Source organism: Lipophrys pholis (genome assembly GCF_963383615.2).
Source record: "Lipophrys pholis genome assembly, chromosome: 4".
In the NCBI taxonomy this organism is placed as follows: domain Eukaryota; kingdom Metazoa; phylum Chordata; class Actinopteri; order Blenniiformes; family Blenniidae; genus Lipophrys; species Lipophrys pholis.
The window spans coordinates 7,129,471-7,143,557 of record NC_137637.1 but is presented as its reverse complement, the minus strand read 5'-3'; the positions used below and the strand labels follow the sequence as shown (position 1 = coordinate 7,143,557).

The window sequence follows — 14,087 nt, the reverse complement described above, 5'->3', positions numbered from 1 at the left end:
TTGTTATTAGATTAAACCAGCCTGAGCAGCTCTATCTAGACAGTAACATGATTTTGGAATTCTGGATTTCTGTTGGAAAGTATTTGGATCAGTGTGATAACTGTAAATAGTATATGTAGCATTAACAAGGGTATTGTCTGTTGTCCCCCACCCATCCCCTCCTCTCTTCTCTGTCTCTTTGAGCGTTCCCCCCCGACCGTGTACGGCAGCCATGCCAACTTCTAATAAAGGCAGCAACAGGAGGAGACTCCAGGTCTCTTCCTGTTGCAAGGGCAAAAACTGTTCTGACACCGGAAGGCTCCCGATCCCATAATATTGTTTGCCCAAACTGCCGAACAGGATAAGGGAAGAAAAGAAAAAAAAAAGAAAACGTTCCTCAGTGTCTGTGTCATTCGGTTTAAATAACTCCACTCTGCAGACTGTTTCGGCTTTTTTCATGGCAGTTTCAGTTCTACGGACATTGTTTTCACATTTTGTGATCTTTGGTATACTTTTGCGTGCTATAAAGATCTCCTTGTGTTCCCGCTGATGTGGTCAGCTTAGAACAAAGCAGAGAGGATGCGTTGGAGATATAAAGTAAGCACATGGAGCTTGGGGAAAGTGAAGAGCAGCTTAAGTGAAGAGAAGATATCTTATGATCTATAATAGTCTAGGTCAGTGAGTGCATTAAAAATGTTTTTATTTATCACATTATTACGAAAGAGGCTTTGAAGTGTCCGTGATATTGTCTCACCAGTGTGATGGCTTAAAGTGTCCTACTGTAGCTGAGAGCCAACTGTTGCAAAAAGAGCAACTGTGTGTTCCTGAAGCACTGAACATTAGTTTAGCTCCAGACAATAGTTGCAAATGCAGCTGCAAGCCGAGAACGAAGGTTTGATCTTGTAGGCAGCTCATTCACATCAGCAGCAGAGACCAGACCCGTAAGGCAGAGAAATCAACTCAGCTGCACTTGAAACATTCTGTCCTAATCTGGTTCTGAATTTACTGCCTTTTAAAACACAGTTATTTATTATTGATTAAAGGCTAAGTAAGGGCTAAAAGAAATTCCGAATGCATTGCAGAAATGTGTTAGAACCCAGCAAAAAGACCCTACAGGTGGAAAGACGCTCGGTTCCTTCCAGTTCTGGGGAGCAGGACGTTCGCCTGAGTTCACTCCATCCCGACTTCATGACTCCAGAAGTCAAAGAAGAAACTTCACCTGCTTTGATGATCCAACATGGTAAAGCTCAGTGAACCACCCTTCTTCAAATCGAGATGGCAGCAGTCATTCAGTCGACTGTTCCTTCTAATCAACCACAAATACATTCACCTTTGAGTAACTGACCACCCAGTGATTCCAATCTTTTTTTTTGAGGAATGCTATTTTTGACTATTGTAACCATATTATATTTAATTCTCTTGGTACATTCTTTGTCTTTCTTATTGACCGATTCGTCTTTCTCTATAGCTTGACGCTATATGTAAATGCTTAAATTGAGTAGTTTTGTGACATAGATTAATTAAATGCTGACTCACCGATTTGTAGGACACAAAACACTCAGGACCAAGACCAGGTGAATGTAATAATGTATTTTGGTCTCATTGGAAATATAGTTTTCATGGTGACCGTGTCATAAACGACCATTGATCGCAACGGTCATTTTTCTTCAGCACTGTGAACAAACAGTAGCATCATTCACAGTTTAAAGTGAGTGCTCCAGTTTATGAGATGGCACAAGCAATCAGTCCCTCAACAAAATGATGATTACAGTAAGTGCTACAAAACTCATAAGGGCTTGCAAGTTTTAATTTCCTTTTAATTGCATGTACCACATGAAAATGGCTGACTATAAGACAGATTGTGTGCAGCATCATTTGAAACGTCACCACATTGTGCCAGATGGTTTTATGAAGAAATTCTCTCATCTGCCAACAAAACTGATTCCAAAGCCTCTTAGCACAGTTCACTAATGGACCGCAAGCAGAAGTCCCCTCAGAACATCCACAGAGAGAAACAAACCATCACTGAGGCCACACTGTCTCATTTCTCAGAAGATGTGTCTCACATGTATTAAACATTGATCACAAAACTGGGTATCCGATTTTTTTTCTTTTCAATCAGCCTGTCTCCATGGTTGACATTAGACCCCGTTTACACAACATTTTAAGTGAAAACACTTAGTTTTTGCTTTTTCATTTCTGGAAAGTTGTGCTTATGCACGGCGATGTTTTGAAAATTATGTCAGTTTGCATGGAAATAGTGAGAACACTAAACATGATGTAGTTTTCATGTTGGATGACTAGTAGGTGCTGTTTTGGTAATGAAACCACACTCACATGTAGCCGAAAACAATGGGTTCTAAACATTAACAATGGGAGTTCTTAGACATTCTAGTGGACAGACGACCAAGTTGGATTGTTATTACAGTGACTGTCAAAATAAAACTACCAAGTCCAGGAGAATCTGGACTGGGACTCATGACACCACGTTGTAACCCACAGTATTTAGCTAAAAAAGACGTGTTAGTCATTCAAGAGGCATGGATGCTGATGATGTGTTTAGTTTTGTATGTTATGAAAGTAATGGAATGGAGGGATGTTTGAGTGGGACAGATGAGTCACAAAATTTAGGGACTTTTCATAATTTCATATGTTGGCTTTATCATTGTAAGCAATGTTGTAAGTTGTTTGCATACACACTTATAAAACTCTGTCTTGCTCTTGTTGCTTTTAAATCCAGTTTCCTCTTTAAGAAACAAAAAAAAAACTCATCTCATGTAGCAAACTTTCTATTTTATGCTTATGTAAAACAGAAAAGCAGCATAAGTGACCAGTTTTCTGACTGATGAGCCCTTTTGTCACACAGAAGCCACTTCCACCCACTCTTCTAAGTTAAAAATTAACTGGGCCATATTAGCATAAAATCTTCACCCCGGTCCTGTCAATCAAATGTGATTTCCTATTTCCACATGCTGCCAAAATGACAAGACATTTGTGTGAATGCAGCAGTTTAGGAGCAGGAGGTTACATTTTCTCATATTGCTGATGAATGTGTCTGATTTCTCTGCTTTATCTGCTTTTGGCGCTACATGGAGGATAAGAAAAATGGAGACCTGTCGGTGTGGTATGACACGCTCAGAGAAAACAGTTGGAAAATTGAGAAGGAAGCGTTTTCTATCGACACGCGAGACCTCCTGAAAGATTCCAAGTGTGTGATATTGTAGGTGCGGTGAACAAACCCTTAAACAAGCTGCTGTCTCTCTATTGTCCCTCACACCAGCAGCACGTCATCATCTCTCTTTTCAGCCACTTTTCTCTCCACGTATTTGTTAATCAATCTCTCAGTCTCTCTTTCATCTTTTGTGCCATTATCTCTCTTTCATATTGCTAGTGGAGAATAGTCTGATATAGATTTCATGCTACAGGGCATCAGGCCTTGTGTGAGAAAAGACCCAGAGATCAAGACAACAGCTTCAGAGGCGGCCGCTCCGACAAACACTTTTATTCTGCTTAACAACAGCTCCTCTGATCTCAAGGCAACTCGGATTGCATCTCCTTTTGTCTAAGTGGAAACAGTAAATGGGCTGAGAAAAAACCCCAAAAGAGTGGAGATTAAAAGAGAGAAAGGGAGCATACAGAATCGGAGGATCGAGCAACGCCGATCAGACGGCCAATAATTACTGCAAAGTGTCAGCAAAGACTTGAGCTGCTTGAAAGTGTGACCGCTGCCACGTCCTGATCGGAAACATAAGGAGAAGAAATGACAAGAAGCTCTCGCCCACCATCAGCTGGAGCAGCTTTTGTATTTGCTCCAGTTGTATGTCATGAAGATAGTTACACATCAGTATGACGCTTCACTTCTTTTCGCGCAGGCCAGTGACTTGCAGTAAAGCAGCAGTGAGCTTATAACCAAGTCTGCCCTTCCACTCCTCAAGCTGAGAACTTTTCAGAACAGGCAAGAAAGCCAGACACAAAATCATACATGGGTTCAAGCTTTATTATATTCAGTTGCAAAACAATTATATTGGTCCACGGAAACAGCTGACCATTAACACATACTTCTCTCATCTTGAGGTCAGGTCGGACTGTAGATGGCACTGTCATATTTCTAAAAGGCTCTAAAAGGCCTCAGGCTCTTGGTGCCAATGAAATCAATTGGTATTAAAGTACTGCTTTTCAAAACCAAATTTATGAAATATGTAACTTACAAAACAATGATGTTAAATACAAACTGAAATATAAAACATTTGACAAATTAGGTCTGTCTGGAGACTCGTTCACACGACGTTTTCAAGTGTAAACTTTCATTGAGTTTTGAGTCCATTTAAACAACAACGATACTCTGAGCCTTTGAAAACACAACTTTTTGAAAACGGTTCCTAAGGTGGAACTTTTTGAAAATGCTCCTACTCTGTGGTCGTGTAAATGTCGAAGACACAACTTTTTGGAAATGCTCAAAAATGCCCATTCTCTGTGTAGATGGTGGAAACAGTGCTGCTGCACACCACAGCCAGAGTAAACAGTAGTTGTGCACATGCTCAGTAGATGGACAATAAGAACAATGTTTCGTCCAGAGTGTCATGACTCCCAGTCCATATTCTCTTGGGATTTGGTCGTTATCTTCGCCAACAGAAGTTTGGGGAGAAGTTTATTTTCTCTGTCTGCATGTATTTACCAACTTTTTTACCAACTATTTTACCAACTTTTTGCAAAAGCTAATAACCCGACTAACCGTTTCCATCCAGGTAATTTCCCCCCCAAAATGAAAAAGTGTCTCATACAAAGCGGATGAGAGAGGCTCCTCCTGGACATTACAGTCTGTTGCCATGGAGACGCTTCCTGCCCAGTGTTGCACACTGATGTTGCTACCTGACAGGCTAGTTAGCATTGAAATGAGCTCACAGCTAACATACTAGCGATGCTAACTCTGTTCCGCAAACGAATATGGCGTTGGTGAAAGTCTGCGCTCTACCGTGTCGTTCTCTAGAGAGCTCTAGAGTGTAGTTCTAGTTTTATAATTGACAGTCACCGTACTAACAATTAAAAAAAAATTGAAATTCAAAAGTTCCAAATGTGTGTGGAATCATGCAAAAACCGAAGGACGGAGAACGGGAGCATGTAGACTGGAACCACAGTGCTTCAGACCAGACATGACAAACGGAACAAAGAGTGTGGATAGAAACCTGCAGACTCACATCCAGTAATGTCCACCAGCAGAATGAGGAAATGAGTGAATGAGATTAGTCGCCATGTGTGAGAGCCCATTGATGAAACATGTTCCAACAGGGGAGAGGAAACAGGACTGGAGAAACCGCGGCCATTCGCAGCCCAAAGGCTGCAGAAGAATGACGCATTTCCCAACTGTGGAAATTGTAGGTTTTTGGAAGCTGTCCCAGCAGATCCAGCCCAGTTAAGAGAAGAATCCCACCAGACATACTGTACGAGAGAAACTGGGAGCCCGGAGCAAAGAGGGACAGCGGTAACTTCAGGCAGCAGGAACATCCAAGACACATCCTGAATCAAGACACTAAAGGTCCTGAAAGAAAACCCCTGGAACCACTCAAGCCTGTTGCCAATTGAATGGGACAACAACCAGCGGGCCAACTAATATTAGATCAATCGAGCTGATTCAATCACAATCCAACCTTTGTGCTCCAGAGCAATAGCAATGGAATTGGCTAAAATTTACAATTTAATCAGTGGAAGATAAAGTTGATGGATCGTAAACAAATGGCAGGATACACATATATATATATATATATATATATATATATATATATATATATATATATATATATATATATATATGTGTGTGTGTGTTCTGTAAGTCTGTAATTCTAATTTACAGAACATGTTTTCAAAAGTGTATATATACTGTATGTATGAGACATATATATATATATATATATATATATATATATATATATACACTTTTGAAAACATGTTAAATATGCTAAAAGTTTTTCAGAATTACAGAACAAATGTATTTTAGTTTTTGAGTTGTTTAAAAGTTAGAATTGGGCTCCATGTATGTCACATCATTAGGGATCAAACCTGATTTCTGGCACAAAGGCCAACTAATATAAATATTTCTCCACCAGGTGGAATAAAATCAAAAAAGTACATAATTGTTCATTACAGTCATTCAACAATCTTTACTCCTCCCTCAAGCAGGAAATTGTCACAAATTATAATACTACAAAATGTATTTGAGTCATACGACATCATGGATTATTTAGTGATCATTATTGTGATTATTTGTTTTTTTAAAATAGAGATTCACATTCATCATTAACCAGAAGGACCAGATGGGAAAAAAACAGAACAGAGAGAAAACAGAGATGCAACAAATACTTTGGAAACGTGTTTAGAGAATAAGTGCAGAGCGGAGAGAGGCTTCCTCATGTTTGTGTATGTTTTGAGTACCTGTGCTATATTTATGTAGGTTAATGTGTTTCTGAGAAAACACTTTTTCTCTCCATCTGCCATTTCTGCTTCGTCCTGATGAGAGTTGCAATGAGTTGACAGCCATGAAACAGATGTGCAACTTACAGCCAATTAGTTTTGTACTCGTGCATTTCCTCCCTCCTTCTCCTTCTCCTTCTCTCTCTCTCGTCAGCCGGCCGCTCGGTGAAGCGCTGCATTTCTCTTGTTGTCATGATAGAAAACTCTCTTATCATGCTGTAAGAAGATAAACATGCCCTGCTGAATCTCACTTCATCCTCTCCTCCTCCTCCTCCCCCCGTCTGTTTGCCAGAAGAGGAAAAACGATTTCCATTATTGGTCTAACTAAACAACCAGCAGAGTGTCTCCTGCTCGCTGCTCACGTTAGGCTTCCAACCTCCTGACCACCTTCAGCTGCTGTGAAAACACCAGCAGCCAACGAAAAAGCTCTGATTTCACAAGAAAAGGGATGGAAAAAAGTGCTGGTTGAGGGCATAGTGGCAGTAAGACTGGAATAATGAGGGAGATAGAGAGGTTATACACCCCACTAATTAGCCCAGGTCTTCACAAGTTCAAGGACGGTTTCAATTTAGCTGATAAAGATGAGAGGATAAAGCAGGGAGGGAAGGGTGGTGTGGGTGAGGCTCCCGAACATCTTAATTATCCCGCTGGTTTTTCTTTTTTTTTTTCTGTGCTGATGGTGCCTTGAGGGGATCAGTGGGGAGGAGAAGCTGAGCAGAGAAGTTACAGGGCTTGCGGAGAAACCCCCCCCCCCCCCAGACATCTTATCCCAGGGACCAAGTTCAGTCAGGCGAGGCCTCGAGCTTCCGGGGTCCAACACTTTCCCTTTCAATTACTCCTCTGCCTGCACAAGGAACCAGCGGCCCCGCTGGACGGCCGTAACACTGGGGTTAAACACACACATGCATGGCTTCATTGGTACATGCATACAAATTGCCTGTGCATACTTCCCATACTTAAAAAAAAAAAAGAAAATCAACACAGTCTGCTGGTGCGAGGAGGAATTTACTGTGACTTTAACTTAAAACAGTTTTAGCTCTGATGAATACAGATTTTAAACACTCAACACACCTTCAGTGGTAATCCTCATCAATGCCCACCCGGCAGGGGCAGACGAGTTGTGGTTGTAGCCATAATCTCAGAAATCCACAATATTCCTTTGTCCACTGTTTCAGAAGACTAAAACTCATTCATCATGTTCAACCACCAACTGACCAGCATTACTTCTGAGTTTGAAAAATACTTTTAATTTGGTGCATATTCTAAGTCCTATAACTTTGCAACTAAATGAGACACAAGCACGATATTAAGTGTTATAATAAGCTCCTGACCTATTCTATCACATGGGCTGTGGTTTGGCATGCTCACCCATAGGGGGCACTACAAACGTGATGAAAATTAGAGTTCCCCTAATTGTCGTTGCCAATTTAAAATTCTAAGCAAACAGCTGTATTTTGTACCCAGTCAAACCCCTCAGGGCATCCCAACTTTTAAATTCCACATCCCCATTTATGAGTAACAAACATTTTTCAAAAAGAACTACAATTCCCTAACGCCACTCTTCACTCTGTGATGGCAGAGCCTGAGAATGATGTAGTTTTTCCAGTTTATAAGTCTGCAGATCATTTCTTACCAAAGTGTAAAAGCAAAATACGACACATACATGAATGGGAATTTCGTTGTACTTGAACAATGACAATAAAGCTTCTTAAATCTTAAATCTTAAATGTAGAGCAAAATGACATCCTGATTACGCAAAAATATTTGTTGACGCCTCGAGCGCTTTTCCTGCACACACAAAAGTGAGATAAAAGTTGAGATAATCTGCTGTCAATAGCTAATTTACAACAACTCACAGACCTAATTTGATTACAATAATCAGATTATCCATTGCTGCGATCACAGTTCATCTTCCGGTTGCTGCTTTCCTGCATGTTTTCTTCTTTTCAGAGCTTTATTCATTTACAGAACAAGGTATGTAACAACGAGCTTGTGGCCCAATGTAACAGGCTAAAAGAACATATATTTTGTCACAAATAAACAATGGATATGAACAACATTTTTGGGATCGCTTTCAGAGCGATCTCAGAATGGCTTCTCTCACTGTTTCCATGGTGATGAAAGACGCCCAGCGTCACAACCTGCAGCGATTTCTGTGCATAGTAGTATAGCGATTATAATGCAAACTGTTCCCACTGAAGGTTACTGTGCTTCTGTCTCTATCGCTCTTGTTTCATCACTTAATTAACTTTTGAAAACATTTCAACCCAGAATGTAATCACGTCTGGCTCGGAGCTGTCACCCCGCAGAGCGTTCTACTACCAACGGCCTGGAAGCGCTCGCTCGAAGAGTCTCCATAGAGAAGCATTAGAGGTGGCGACACTTCTGATGTTTACTGGGTTCCCAGGTGTTCACAAAATGTTAATGCTCATCAGTGTGGGCAGACATCTTCATTGGGAACTTTATAGTCATTAGTGTGGGCGGGCCATACAGTAAAATTAGTTAATGCCTAATTGATGGAAGAAAAGCAAAAAAAAAGTCTCACAGCGTATGTGCTGTCTAATAGGGAAAAAAGCCTGACCCAGACACCAAAGATAAGTCCAATTGAAATGTATTAGTTTGTAATTCGTTATGTGTGTCACAAAACAAAAGGGGCAAAATGTGTTACATGAAAAATAGATTCAATTTTGTGACCATTTGACAAACTGCGTGAGACTGGGTTGCACACGCACACGCACGCACGCACGCACACACACACATACACACACACACACACACACACACACACACACACACACACACACACACACCTCCTCCCTGTATAATTACAAAAAAATGGAGAAAACTCATTACACACTATAAGTGAAATACAGGTTTTTGTTATATTGCATGATGATGGAGTTTCTTTTCTCTGAGGATAAAGTCTTCATGGTCGCACTCCGTCTAGGGGTATTTGGTGGTCTGATGTCACTTCACCTTGAAGTTTCAAACTTTTATTCACCACTTTTTTGCTTACAAAAGATGCATTCAGCTCTAATTTTATTCCCATGGCTTCAATGAAGCCATATTCTATACAACTCTCTGTGTACATCTTTTTTCTATTGATGGATTCTTCTTTCTCATTAACCTGACGCACAGCTATTTTTTTCTCCCGCTGCTTTTTTTTTTTTGTGATACAATCTTCATCAATTTAAATGCTTAAACCAAATGTAAGCATGTTGGAAGAATTCCCCTCAGCGATTAATGAAGTATATCTGATTCTGATGTAAATAGATCATTTTTGAGGACAATATGTTGGACCTTAACCCTCGCAGGTCTGAGCCTATTGATTTTTAGATGTACCATTTTTTACAAAATGATGATGTGTTGTAAATATCATTAAATATTTTTTTGTCAGCCAAAATCTACTAATATGAATGTACCTGTAATCCTAAAATGTAAATGGATGTCTTATATATAGCACCTTTCCACTGCTTGAGCAGTCCCAAAGCGCTTTACATTGTTTACCATGTTGACCCATCCACACACACATTCAGACCAGTGGAGGCTGCGGCCATGCAAGGCGCTCAGTCCATTTAGTGGGAACAATTTGGGGTTTTGCTCAAGGACACTTCAACGTGTGGACAGGGGGAATCAAACTTTCAGACTGAGCGTCAACCACACTACCATCAGAGCCACAACCTCCTCACATCATAAGGAGTTTGTGTTTGTGAACGAATTCAGACAAAACTGAATTACAGTTAAACTGCATGAATTAGATTATCTTTTTGTTTTTACCCAGATCCCTGGAACTGAAACAACAGGCTTAATTTGAATCAATATTTAATGTTTTACCCTAGAAATGACTGAATAAATCTACTCTTTTTTACACAAAACAGGTTTGCAAATTAACAAAAGATCAATAAACACAAGTGATAAGTTTGTCATTGCTCTCATCATCAGGATGCTTCGTTAACGTCGTCATCTTCAGTCAAACTCTTGGGATGATGTAATGGACAAAACTCTCAATCTTTTTCCTCCGGACCATAAAATAACTGAAGAGCATTCATTAAATGCTTCACATTCTTGTGAAAAACTCGACTTTATCCCGTTCAAACTAGAATAAAGTGTTGCTTTCGGCACTGTCTGTCTTTACTCTTTCAAACTCCATCTTCCTCCTTCACGGGTCTGACGACTTTTATGTAAATCTCGAGCTTCTGATCACTCAGGTATGGGCTTGTAGAAGTGTATCCAAGCTAATTCCACAAATTTGGAACACTTTGTAAAGAGGAATAAATGAAGAATGAAAGAAATGCAGCTGCTTTACCTGATCCTGTCCAGCATAGACAGACGTTTTTGTGATATAATACAATTATAATTTTAATTTAATTAGAATATAATAATTTTTCCGGTTTTATTTGTGGCAAGAGAAATCTAACCAAAACTGGAGAAAATTTCAATCATACTCTTTTTCTTACTTTAATGAATGTAAACCAAGCCGTTCAGTTATTTTATGGACTTCAAGAGGAAGAGTGAGATTGAGATACATACAGGGAAACGGGAGAAACACTATAACTGATGTAGTTAGTCTGCTGGTCCACTAGTGGGTGCTGTTGGTTATTTTTGTAATGAAATCACACATTTGTTGGTTGGATTGTTATTACATTGAATTGATACGTTGAACTATAAAACTACCAAGTCCCAGAACAATATGGACTGGGAGTCATGACACCACAGAGGTTGTCCAGCTAATCAAACATGTAGAGAAGAACTATTTACTGTGTTCGTGGTGCGCAGTCGCAGCGTTTCCGTCGTCTACTCTGGATGCAAGCATTTTCAAAAAGTTGAGTGTTTTCAAAAAGTTCTACCTTGGGAGCTGTTTACAAAAAGTTGAATTTTACTGACTCCGAGCACTGTTGTCAGTTTTGCTTTTCCTCTTGAAGCCTTTGTTTGAACGGGTCTCAGCCATCTCTCATTTCTCTTTGCTATAAAAGACATTAATCCGATACAGCAGAAATATTTTGTTGTATAAGGATGAGTACATTTTAGGCTTCATCTATACATACTGTAATCTTTAGAGTGATGTGACTTTATTGGAGGTAAATGCTTATATCTTCCATCTGGGATGACAAGTAATTCTAAGTACCTCTTGCAAAGACTTGCCTACTTTTGATGGATCCAAGCCAGACGGCTGGATCAGATCCCTCTTCAGATGTTATCTTCCCCAGTAATAAAGCGGCTCAAGCTGTGGTTCCTTTGAGTTTTCAAAGATTTTCGATATTCAAAGAGTCGGTTTCATTGCCGGAGCTTTCAGTAGCAATGCTTGTTGGCTACATAAGCCGTATGCCATCAGCCAGTTCTATTAATACAACTGACATTCACCTTCGTTCACCAGTCTTTCATTGGTGGTCAGTGTAGAAGTACACTCATAGTCTAAATTTAAACAAATGTTTAAAAATCTCCTTCTTTGGCAATATCCTGACGTTAAAGTTTTTTGCTTAAAATATTTTAGATAAACAAAAAGTGAAAAAGAAAGAAGTTGGCCTGTCGTTCAGGTGAATTTGAACTTTTGAAACTTCCAATGTGTTACCATGAATAAATAAGTTGTTTCCTCTGTGGTGCTGTTACTTCCAATACAATTGCGGGGAAGGGTGATGTTTCCCCCGCTGGCATACAAATACACCAAGTCAGTGTGCAAGTGGATTTGCACTCACAATAAAGCCATAGTGTCAGGTATAATCTATACTGTTGGGTATAAAGCTGCTGAGAAGTGGAGACGACGACTTCACCAGGTGCTTTACAGGAAGTTCACATATTCCCTAACTTGGCTGTTTTGATGTCTTAGACCTCGATTTCTCTATGAAATGGCAAAGACAACTTGCTGAAGAGTTTCCCAAATAACTTGAAATATTTGCACTGGTTTGCCTTGTGGATTGTTCAAACATTTTTCCCCAAAATAATCTCATAGTTCTCATGGATGTTTCAAAACTCAATGTATGTGAATTGAGAAATACATTTTTAAAATACCAGTCAGGCCTTCATCCAGCAGCTTCTGGACTTTTGTTTGCTGGTGTTGTTTTGGTCAAGAATTCTCAATTGTCTTTTTCCAAAGATTTCAAATGTGCAAAGTTCAAAGTTACGATGTCCAGTTCCTCTAGATTGCAGAAACGCAGCTACTGCACATGTGCACTATGGCTGGAGTAACTTGTTGTGCACATGCTCAGTAGATGGACAATAAGAACAATGTTTCCTCCAGAGTGCCATGACTCCCAATCCATATTCTCCTGGGACTTGGTAGTTTTATAGTTGACAGTCACCGTAATGACAAATTCTCTAGATTAGCGATTGTGGCTGTAGTTCATCGTGGCTCAATCCTGTTTTCCTGAAGTGAAATCCAACTAGACTCTGCCTCAGTGACTAGTTATACACAACCTGACAGGTAAGTGACAACTAAGGCCCCGTTCACACGACAACGAATTAGAGTGTATCTGCAAAACTTTCTTCACTTTTGAGGGGTCCGTTTACACGACACCAGTGTGCGGATGAACTGTTTCCGCAAAGTTTTTAATCCGGCTCCCAAGGTGGAGAGATTCTTTCACGGCGCAAATCCCTCCTGCAGAGACTGATGGAGGCTATAGATCCTGTTACTGCGCATGCATATCTCTCCCCCTCCCTCCTGCTCATTCAGTTGTAAACAAATATGGCGGCCGCGTAGTGGTACGACCCGCGGTCCATATTCTAGTTTTATCATCCAGATCAGTAGTTTAACAGTTGAGACTCTCCCCGATAGCATCCGATGCATCATCAGACCATGCGGATGTCAGGTTCTCTCCATTTTCTTCACGTTTATAGTGTCTTGTTCTCTGCACACGTCTGTGTAGTTTCATTACAAAATCAAGCAACAGCGCCCTCCAGTGGCCCGGCATACTAACTACACCATTGTCTCTGTGTCCGCTGCTGCAGTGTAAACACACTCTCCTTTTTTTAACGGATTAGGTGTTGTCACGTGAAACGTTGACGTGTAAACAGAGCCTAAGTTTATCACACATGATCAGATGCAAATGAACAAAAATACTTTAATTTATCTTATCCCTATAAATTAAAACCGATGTGATGAAGAGGGTATGCTCCTCACTCAGTACAAAGGAGGAACACAGCAGATTCCTGCAGGATACATGTTCCTACCACTGCAGGATGCAGGAGGAGCAGGGAGGTGTAACACACATTAACGCATCTGCAAACACCAACACATTTCACTTATTGCTCCTCTTCGTAATTCTATTATTACCCACCAGCGGCGTTCTATAAGCAATGTAAATCTAATCACATACATAAGGGGCATCTCATTAAAGAGAAATGTGTCCTGTTGGAATTGGAATCAAGTGAATTCCAACAACGAAAGACTGTGGAACACTCGACTGCGAGGGCTTGGTGTTGTGCGTGGAGGCGAGCTGCAGCAGTGGACGGAGCTGAGCTCACCTGAGTTCAGACGGAGGACTTTTCAAATTAAACTTTCAGACACAGAATGTAAAGGTCAAGTTTTTATCTCCAGCAGGTAAACACACTGCGAGCTTAACATATGCTGTAGGTGTGCACAAACCATGGAACATTTACAAAATGTTTTTTAACAGATGTAGACATTAAGAAACGTGATCTCCTCCAAT

General features: G+C 40.3%; 1 protein-coding gene across 1 annotated transcript in view; it reads left to right on the top strand.

Moving 5' to 3' along the window:
• epha8 (eph receptor A8) overlaps positions 1-14,087 on the top strand; it is a gene marked incomplete at its 3' end in the record, with an annotated part of 205,090 nt that overhangs the window by 79,972 nt on the left and 111,031 nt on the right. The window lies entirely within an intron of this gene.